This window comes from Amphiura filiformis, chromosome 19, assembly GCF_039555335.1.
Source record: "Amphiura filiformis chromosome 19, Afil_fr2py, whole genome shotgun sequence".
Classification (NCBI taxonomy): domain Eukaryota; kingdom Metazoa; phylum Echinodermata; class Ophiuroidea; order Amphilepidida; family Amphiuridae; genus Amphiura; species Amphiura filiformis.
In genome coordinates this window covers 20,499,377-20,510,840 of record NC_092646.1, presented here as the reverse complement: position 1 = coordinate 20,510,840, position 11,464 = coordinate 20,499,377, and the positions used below count along the sequence as shown (strand labels likewise).

Below are 11,464 nucleotides of genomic sequence, written 5' to 3'. Positions count from 1 at the left end.
GAAATCCTAAAAATGGTTGTTTTGCACATGCCCAGTATCGAAAATGATAATCACGATGCATTTTAAACTACGATATTTGGTTATTCCATTCAAAATCCATACTACCCCTGTGGAAGATTTAGCTAATGTTTTCCACGGATGGCGTATCAATTTCGAATAGAATAGACAATTAGGTAGCTTCCATTTGAAATACTCACACCAGTTGTGGAAGGGTAAAGTCATAATGCATGGGGAGTATGAGTTTCAAAATGATTAACCTTAACCAATTACATTTGAAATTCATACTCCCCCTGTGGAACATATTTCCAAAATCTTCCACAGGGGTAGTGTGGATTTCAACTGGAATAGCTCATTACAACAATTAGGCTTGTTCTGGCATGTTTTGATCAAGCTTATTATCAATCGCGAAATAATATATAATTTATCAAACTATATCTCTCTCAGTCTCGCTTGGTTGATAAAATATATGAGATATAATAACCACATGCGACACGGGAGATTAATGTAGCGCAAAACTCTTTAGAATTATACCAATTACTTAATGAGCCTGTTCGTCGATACTTGAACACCATGGAAACGTGCTGTTGATATCTACTATTTTGTAGTATCGTATCAATTATTTAATAGCAAACGCCGGAAGCCTCGTCTTATATCAAGAACATCATAATAATATTTTTTTTCGAGATCTATCCTATCTGTAAATATTTGATAAGAACAGTAAAAATTGTGCAGCCTATTATAGTTATACATTATCAAAACTGTGAGTAGCAAAATAATATAAAACTTTTTAAACACGATCACTGTAAAAGTCATAGAACACTTGACGCTAGTGTTCTGTCTCTGTTTCCAAGATTAGTTATGAAAAGATGCCTGCATATCCATACTAAAATTTGCCTTAGTGTCTCCTTACCTAGCACTATCACAAAAAGGAAATATTGTTACATTAATATTTGATTTTGAAAAATAAGACGACATTTTCAAAACTTAGAACACGTATCTTATTTCCTTATGTCTCTCTTTGTTTCAGTTGAACACTGGTGTTCTTGTAGTTTGAACACTGATGTTCTGAAGTATTTTAGAACACTTATTACACATGTGGCATGTGTTCAACTGTATCTTATGAACACGTCTCATGTGTTCACACTAGTTTTCTCTAAATAAGTTGAACACGTGTCATGTGTTAAAAAACCGTTACATTAATGAACGCGTTCCATGTGTTCTGGCCAATTTACAGTGTGGATATGAATGTGTGTAATCGTTTCTGTAAAGTACCCGGATGAAAATACAATAATTGTATCATCATGATCCAGTACGGTCTGATATCAAATTTGGTCAGTGGCGTAGTGGGGAGGGGAGAACAAATTCCACTAGATCTCACGCAGTTCTTATGATACTACCCAGCAAACACAAAACGTTTTCGTCATCATTCGCAAACAGTTATAAAAGGTTGTCAGAAAACATTTAAATGTCGGGTTATATAAATGGTATATTAAGGGCATAAAACGTTTTCATAACATTAAAAAAACATTTTTTGATAATCTATGCCCAGCAAACACAAAATGTTTTACAGAAAATGTTTAAATGTCGGGTTATTTAAAGGGTATAAAAACGTTTTAATAACATTCCAAAAACATTTTTGAAAACTTGACACAAAACATTCTGAACAGAATGTTATTTTGGGGTGGAAAAAAATATTTTGCGAAAAATGTTTGCCCAAAATATTTACAATAACGTTTTAAAAACGTTTTCATGACCTTTATATAACCCGACATTTAAATGTTATTAAAACGTTTGGAAAAAACATTTTTAGAACATTTCTGTGTTTGCTCGATTGAAATATTTTAACATAATGTTATTTAAGTGTTGACAAAATATTTGGCAGAAAATGTTTGCAAAAATATTGTTGCAGTGTGTTTTCAAACAAAACGTTTTAAAACGTTTTCATGACCTTTATATAACCCGACATTTTAATGTTATTAAAACGTTTTTACCTAAGCCAAAAGCCAAAATATAACTTAATATATAAAACGTTTTTAAAACGTTTTTGTGTTTGCTGGGTATGCACTCAACCGTGTAGTAAAACCATTACGTTTGGGTTTTGGAAAGAACCTTCTGTTAAATCAAGCATGACTCAATTACAAATCTCTACATCCCTTTCTTCTTGTCTATTAATATTTTGAATAGTGCTTATCTTTCCCTAATAGATAGCGCCCTGATCGATTCTTCCTGCATATCAATATGCTTCATTTACATTACATTACAGAGATCGGACACTAATCCCTACCATAACAAACCATGTGTAGACTCTACATGCAAATACAGGTGATATAACAGGTCTATATTACAGGATTAGATTAGTAAACTATGATCTATTTGCAAGTATTATATTGATTGAGCAGGAAAGATGTGATACTATTTTTTTGTATAGTAGTCTAGTTGCCGGCGTCAGGTATACATAGATTTTTTTTTATGATGATGACATGTATGATGCAAACTCATAGGTGTTGTGCGTTTGGCAAGTTGGGAGGGGTGGGGTTCAAAATGACCCCATAGGATTATAAAATCAAAATTTCAATTGCTCAAATACCTCTTTCAAATATATCAAATTATTTACATAAATAAACAAAAATAAATAAATAAATAAATAAATAAATAAATAAATAAATAAATAAATAAATAAATAAATAAATAAACGAAAAAAATAGAACAAATTGTAGCGTAGCATTAAGATCATAAATATCACCATTGCTGGCAGGAGGACTCGAACCAACTATATTGACATTAGCAGTCTGATGCTCTACCATTGAGCTATGACAGCATCTAGTGATGAGGGTCGAGGTTTTAGCTTATACAGTGTTTGTCTGTGATAATGCCGCCTTGTGAAAGAAATAAATATAAAATCTCAATTTTTAATTTAAATTTATTTGATAATTTTCTAACCTATATTTTCTTTAGAGCAGGGACAAATATTTCCCCTTTTATCCAATTTGACCGCTAAATAAGAATCTATATACCTCTTTATTACTAATTTAATTCCGCGATTTGTTCCATTAAGCAATATCAAAGATTAATGTCAAGCATCGCACAACAGATATTTAGTTGGCTTAGTGGTCTTGCACAGTGCTTTTTAACCGCGAGGTACCGAGATCGATTCCCACCGCTGCCTACATTTTTTTTTAAAGACTGGTAAAGACTTCCGTAAAAGGGTACATTATTTTGGCACTACATTATTTCGTTATTTCCACATTGCTGGTATTAAATATCAAATGGTCATAATTGGCGGTCACTTCAAATCATCCCCAACTGAACGAGGTTCAGGAATGTCCTCTCTTGAACAGGATTTAGCCTGTATAAGTTTATTATCCTCTTCAATAATAGGATTAAAGATTGGTGCTTGACTGGAATTACGTGCTAGTGTCATTGGTTATTGTTAAAAGGCAATAAGGTGTGTAATTGCAATATCTCCTCTGAATAGGAAAGACTCTCTACATCGAACCATGGATGCTGATGGTTCGCAATACTGTTATTAGCTGTTATTTAGGGGAAGGTATCTTCCAACCCCAAATTCAAATGCACAGTCTGCATAGAGTCTCGACTCGCTGTGCTTGGAAATTTCTGTGTGCTCGGGTATATCGAGGTGTAAACTGTGCGTAGGCTAGATGCATTTATAAGAGAATCGCTTTTGTATATATATTGGGGGATGCATCTCCTCTCGGGATCTAAATGTGTATTACAAGTTATTCTTGTTTGGTTCAAGAAATAAAATATTTAAAACAGTACAAATTCCGACGGTATATTGTACAGTTCATCAGAGAAACCCTGTATCGGCAGGGTATAAATCGAAATGCATCAACCGTGCGTTTCTTTTCTGTTTTATTCTCATCCGTTACCTGGATACTTCATGTGAGTGTGATTTCATGTCGCTTATGAAATCTGGTTGTGCAATTAAAAATACGGCTGGTGTGGAAAGTTAATGCTGGCAAAGGACACAGATGTGTTACTGAGTACTTTTACTTGACACCAGGCGAAATAAATGATACAACAAACACAACATTTTTGTTTAGCGCATTGTTCTCTTTCTAACAAATCCATGTTCAACAATTTCCTATTTCAATTGTTTTGCTTGGAATCTCAAAAGCTTGTTATCACTTCATTCTAGCTGTGAACACCTTATGTTATAGGTATGTAAGTTAAAGGCGCATTCAGTGATCTTACCAAAGTGTAAAAAGTTAAAATTGTGTATAAATTGCCTTAAAGTGAAGAATAAGTCAGTAAAATTTTTTAGAGTTTTGAAAAGAAAAACTTGGCAAAAAAATAGGAAAGCAGTAGTATTGGCAAAGTTGAAGCCCTATGCAAATACATGTACCTAATTACAGATTCATGTAAAATATCTTATTTTGTCTTTAATACGCGACCTTCGAATTATCCACTAGCAGGCTATGTTAGCACATCTATACACTAATAAAGGTACCAAAATCTCGATTTTAATGATTTGTACCATACTCCGGATGAGTAAATCACTGAATATGCCTTTAAGATGGTAGATTCAACAAACGTTTCAACACATTTCTTAGCACCAAACGTGGCCTATTTTTTTAGTTTTGTGCAAACAAAAACACACCAAAAATTCTACACAAACGGCTTTGAGAACAACAACAATAAGCAATACAACTTGCGTGGTTTCATACAATTTAGTACCGATTTGTTTTGCATGTTCAATTCTATGACTATTCCTATTTTAATTTCAATCAGTAGATAGCACAGCTATACAGTAAGCAACATAATTAAGGTAGCAGTTGTGTTAACCCCTCAACCCCTGTATACCCTAAAGCTCAAATTATTTATATATTTTAGGCCTAATATTTCTCATGATATTGATATACATATGAATTGTTATATCACAATTTACTAATATATAAAAAAGAAGCGGCTGATTTTATCCATATGTTTAAAAACCATTAAATTTGTAATACTTAATTTAGAGAGTTTTTCTGTGAACAACAACAGTATACGTTCTGTCCATTGAGAGCGTTTATAGTCCCTTTTCTCAAAGCGGGCACATCTCATTTCATGACGTCACCTTTTCTAGGCCAAATCTGTCTCGTTCGAAGGAACTCACCGCTTAAGTTGTTTTTTGCGAAATATCAATTTTAAACGTCTTATTATCCCCAGACACTGAAATGACGAAAACACTTACACCAACATTTGGGCCTCTTGTCAGCCATTCAGAAAGAACGCATAATTTATTCAAGCAATGTTTTTAGAAAATTCCCTGGAATCGGCCAAATAATAATGATTTCTGGACAGCTTTTTCGCCCGAAGTAAATACCCGACCGAGCATCCCAACAATTACTGGGAAGCTAGTTGCGCCTATAATTTGTGTTTCATTTGATGTTCAAATTAAACTGCATTTTCTCAAAAAAGGAGTCATTTTTCATTGTCCTTATAATATTAGCTTGCCAATGATTTGTTTTTGCAATAGACCAGCCCTTTAATCGTATTTATTGCCTCATTCTCTAACGGGGCCTAACTATTTTGCACCGTTTTTTTTATTGATGCTGACAGACATTGTGAGCGTTAGATTACAACAAGTTGCAGTGCGAAACTCATTCATAAAGACACATTTTAAAAGTTTCAAGTTGACACCCTTAATTACCAGGAAAAAAATTGACAAAAGTTGCAATATGCATCTTCCTTTGGTCCGGTCTTAGCACAAAATAGTCTAATCTTTGAACAAGTTAATTAGGATTGTTGATTTCAACTGTAGAATTTGTTCGTTTTTAACAATTCCTATGCAATTTGATGAAGTTGTACTCACATTTCAGTGACGTTTCACCACTACGCTAGTGGTTTCATCAGACTTGGCAACTCATCACATCTCACTCTTTCCTTTTATGGAAACGATCAAAATCCAGAGTTAAAATTATTTAATTGGGCCCATTTTAGCATTAGAATTTATAACTTTTCTCGCGCTTCGCGCGCATTTGTCCTGGTAAAGTCATTTTAGTCTCGGATCATCGGGAAAATGTTGCCTCCTCTGGGTTGGTGGCCCCGGTACGCCCATGATATAAAAAGCTTTACTTGACAAACACGGCATTATTCTATTCCCAAATGTGAGCCTATCGGCATTTTTTTGTTTAAGACAAAATCTTCTAGTACACCTACTTAGCTTAATTAACTTTAATTATCTCTGACTCTTCCTTGACTTCCATTACTGGTATCTTGAGTGGGTAGTGTGACGGATGAATGGTCCACTTTCCCACGGTTTAATTTCAGCCGTAAAAACGACCGTACCTGCATCAGAACAAGTCCACATAATACTCGAGTCAATTTCCCAGTAAACACAGAAAACATTTAAATGTCGGATTATATAAAAGGTATGAATCATTTTAATAACATTCAAAATTTGAAAACTTGTTGCAAAATATCCTAACACAATGTTATTCAAGTGTTTACAAAATACCTTGCAAAAATGTTGACCAAATTTTGTAAAAACATTTTTCAAAATTAATGTGGTTTTTTTTTCATATCAAACGTTATCAAAAGCTTTTCATGACCTTTATTAAACCATACATAAACAATACAAAAACACGTTTATACCACATTCATAACATAAGCTTTAAAAGTTACCTTTTCAGAGTCTGAGTTGAGCAAAGACGTAGCTTGCGACGCCATCACGGCGTCTTCATTCAGCGTAGTGAAAAGGTAACTTTTTAAGCTTATGTCAATATGACAGAGTCCAATATCAGTCTACATGCTGCCACATTCATAACGTTTTAAAAACATTTGTTGTTTGCTGGGTTTTTAGATATACAAAGTATTTAGTTAGGGGAGCGATATAGTTGACCGTCTTGGTAAATCCCATAAGCCTTTGCGTAGTTAAGTGTGCTGAGGCGTGTGGATCAATGTCTAGGCATTGTGCCTGTGCGTAGCACACTATAAATCATTGCGCTTAGTTACCTCTGATGACGTTTCAGCGATGCGGACATCTTTACAGCTCTTTACTGCGCAAGTCATTAATGATCGCATCTAATACGTCAACAAGGGGTAAATATACAAATTAATGCTTAAAGGATTTACCGAAAAGGTGAATTATACAAGAACTGTTGATGGCTGACGTTTGCATAACGTGTAACCCTGAATAGTAGACTATGCCATAGTCAATATTTGGTCCTTTTTTATTTTATTATTTATTTTTCACTTTACAAACGGGAGCGAAACCTTACAGTAACACGAAGAGAGCCCTCTCAAAAAGTATCATAGTATGAAAAATAACGGTGTACGTATACAGTGCCCTCTTTAGCTAGTTCCAGTGGCGTAGCGTCATACGTGCCCCCACCCCCGTGCCCCCAATCGATCTGAATTTTTTAAATCCCATAGGAAAATGGCCGAAAACGGCTTGTGCCCCCCCATCAGACCCGGTGCAACCCCCCCAATCGGAAGACCCACGCTACGCCACTCGCTAGTTCTTTGAGCGTAGCAAACCTGCACATACCTGATACATACAAGTTGTTCCAATTAAACATGCACACAAACAACAACTTCGCGAAGGAGGGCTTAACAGCAACAATATCACTGGGGCTGGTATTTAGGCGAAGCTGGGTGTATCATGTAATTTTTATTTGGTCTTCAATATTACTTACGTCTTCGTCCAGTAAGCATTGTGCAAAGAAAACGAACACTCCCTGAAGAAAATAAAATCGTAAAATATATTACTTGATAATACATTTAAAGAAAATGATATGACTTCATGTATAAGCATTAATTTATTTTTAGCTTAATTCTGGAATTACTGGAATATCCCCAGGAATATTATAGCGCTCAGCATCCTAGTGGAGCAAGATGTCCCATAGGGTGGCGCCTACCCACTTTTGCCTCCCTGGAATTGAGACAAAGGGTGTGATTTTTATTGTACGCAATAAAATTTTTATTCTAGGGCCTATTTTTGGCCGTAAGAACACACTTTCTTGTCTGGACATTTTCAAAGAAAATTTGTATTTTCTCCCCGCAAAGTAAATTTACTAAAGAATTTTGCAACATAAATACACGTCCTTGGAAATTCACATAGCACATAATCATATGAAGCTAGTTTTGTTGTAATAATTAGTTCCATTGTTATTCTGTTTACCGAGTTAAATACTTAATTATGTTCAAATGATTGTATTCAAGTGATTCTAGGACTGGTAAAACAGATTAATATGACACATTTGAAAAAATGATACCTAGAAAAGATAGCTAACTAAAATTTCCAAGTAGAGAGAAGAGAGGGGCTGAACAACTTTAAGCATATATCATGATACCGTAATTTATTTAATATGCTACCATGGTTACGAGTGTTACCTGTAATCCATTGCAGATCGTAAACAAATACGAAAACACAATACTTGAGGTTTGGTCAAATTGGAGCACACCAAAAATCCATGTACCGCCAAGAAGTGGGCTTAGTATGGCAATTGCTCGAATACTGGCTCTATAATTAGACAAATTATATAGTAATGCACTGCCCTTACTTGTGTACAATTCAGCAAAGCAGGACAGGCTGTTCCTAATAGTAACCTGTCCTGCATGAAAGTAACCTGTTTTCACATATTTCAGCCAATTAAAGAACGAGTTTTTGTATAACGCCAAAAGTGCGCATCTTTCCCGAAAAAGAGATTTTTTGTATCCACTATAAATATATATAATTATTGTTATAACCTTGTGATATGATGCTATGACAGTGATTCGTGTTTTATAGGCAAGAGCTGCTCCAATCATTCTGTGCTTAAAATAAATTCTAGACTAGACACCAGCTTTTACACTAATATGCGTAATATTTTAGCTAGATATTTTTAACATTGATTTTCTTTGTGAAATTAATTTATCTTTTTCTGCTCTTCTATGGTATCTTTATTATATAAACTGAACAGTTATTATTTGTGTGAAAATTGAGGGCGCTATTTATGTATAATCTAAATTAAATGTAGCCAAATAATATGAGTTATTCATTTCGTTTATGATGGCAGTATACAAGTGTCTAACCTTTGTAAAAATGCAAACAAGATTTAAGATGAATAGCGCCATCAATGTTCACATTTAGTTAATAATGACTTTAGTTCATTTGCAGTATGTACCAGTAAATAACACAGTAAATTGTTCAGCCAGTCACAGATTTTTCACAGTAAAACGTTTGAAAAGGCATAGCTATGTCTGTGTTATATCTTATAATGATGTCTCAGCAACCACCGGATTTGGTTGGTTCTTCCCTGAACACCCTGCCTGCTAAAAATCTCTCTTAAACTTCATATCATAGTAAAACCATTTTTTCATACTTACTTCAATCTTGCTGCCTCTGATTTATCTCTATTGGTCTTTAGAGCCAAAAACTTGTGGATGGTAATCACCAAGAACACCATATTAATCTATGTAAAAGAAACGTAAACTTTTTTGCAATTTTGGCAGTAAATTGAGTTGACTGCTATTTGATATTAATGCAAACATTTGTGAACAACCGTAGCCTCAACTAACATGGCATAATAACCATCGCGCGTTATTCAATCCTCACCGGTACTATTAACCGATTTTTAACAAAGCTAGTTGATCTTGGCTTCCTGATACAACAAAATTGTATAATAAATAGCAGCAAAATGATAAACAAATCGCAAACTAACGAAAATTGACCTGAAACAAACGTTCATTTTTTCTACAAAATTGAGGGCAACATTCATTTTCACAATGAATCACCAGCTGGCTTTATCAGTAAAGCAAATTATCTGGAAAAGCGTAGCGTTAATGGGGATATTAAGAAATAATGGGTTGGACACTAAACATGTGTTATTGACTACAATAAGCCAAATAATTAAAGTATCGGGTATGTTCACCCCTGTATATTCTAAATAAAGACAAATATGTCAAAATTAAAACAAGCAGCAAATACCTGTACTCTTTATTAGCTCTGATTCACGTCTCTATTGTTGAAATTGGTTGAGAATTTTAAAAAAACGGTGAACGGCGCTTGTTCTCTTGCTCGTGAACGCTTTGTAACAGCGACTTTAAAATTGGTCCTCTTTCTTGGGTCATCGTGTCTTTATTTCTTGAACAATTTAAACGAGTTGGGTCTTACATTTGAGCTAAAAGATGCAGCTATTGGCTGCTGGTTCCAATTGTGATATATATGTCTTTGCTTAGGATACACAGGGGTGAACATAACTGGTACCATAATTATTTGGCTTACTGTATATTGATTTACTAACTCTAATAGCGGAAACCTGTACAAGGATTATCCCCCCCCCCCTTTCTCTCTTTTAAACTCAAAAACATTGGTTTCTTCATCATCCAAATCCGGAAATGTAAAAACAAAAAAACAAGATAATTACATTTTAGGAAATTTCCAGAATTACGTCAATTTCCGGAAGACAGGCATTTCTGGAAATGTGAATAAATTCCAGTTCGCCCTAGACATTGATACAGAAACTGTGCACAACAAGTACCGTTACACTTAAATAAAGCACTCTCTTATCCAATTAATAACCATTCAAAATGTCAATGGGGTCTGCAAATTTGTATCTCACTATAATTGACATAAATAGACTAAACATGCAAAGGTAAGGTGGGCTTTAAAAGACTTTTTTTAAATGTTGTGCTCGTTTTAGGTATGTTAGACAGATATTTCAATAGAAACTTTGTTAATTTGGAATTCTATTGTTGGACTACTAAATGGATAATATAATCATGCATGAAGGAATAATGGTGACAAGTTTAGTATCAAAATGCGCAGAAAATTTATCCATCAATAGAAAGTTCCACTTTTCTCATTGAGTGCTAAAATCTTTAAGAATGTGCGCCTTATGTTAGAGCAATGGTACTTTTTGTGCATAATTTATATTTCCTGTTCTTGAATATGATCAAGTTTGTACCACTTACAAGTGTAATTGCTAACGCAGGTACGACGAATGCATAAATGATGCCACCTTTAATCGGTAACCAGCACCTATAAAGTGACAAACATTTGTAAATTATTGTGTTTGAAATTCAAGATTGTAACCATTAATTTTTCTAAAAAATAAGATAATTGCCCGGGGTATTTAGTGTGTATAATTAACTAATACGCCTTATTCTTACGCTATGAAATCATTAAGACATTTAGTCACATAAAAGAGCAAAATGTCAAAATAATTAATTGACATGACTCGTAACATATAAGCCGAATTGATCAATCTTTAATCTCTTAACATGCTTAAGGGGTGGGGTATGAACGTTTGGACAGTATTTATTTTGGGACATTAGTGCACATCAGACATATCAAATTGCATTCTGAATACGAAGAATTTCATTCTGATATCAAATAATTTTGATTTTTTGAAATTCGCAATTTAATACACATTTTATGGCAAATCATTAAAATTGATATTTTTGATATTTAACAGTACTTGAAGTAAACTTTATAAATCTGATGATTTATACTTAAAGTGTATGTAGGTAGGAT

At 34.0% G+C, this 11,464-nt stretch overlaps 1 long non-coding RNA gene across 1 annotated transcript; it reads right to left on the bottom strand.

The window, feature by feature from the left end:
• Positions 1-7,640: 7,640 nt before the first annotated feature.
• On the bottom strand, positions 7,641-10,969 carry LOC140140745 (uncharacterized). The gene is made up of 4 exons (XR_011857278.1): positions 10,903-10,969; positions 9,316-9,401; positions 8,341-8,470; positions 7,641-7,685 (listed from the first exon to the last, which is right to left on the bottom strand). It is a non-coding gene; the product is annotated as an uncharacterized lncRNA (long non-coding RNA).
• Between the last annotated feature and the right edge of the window lie 495 nt (positions 10,970-11,464).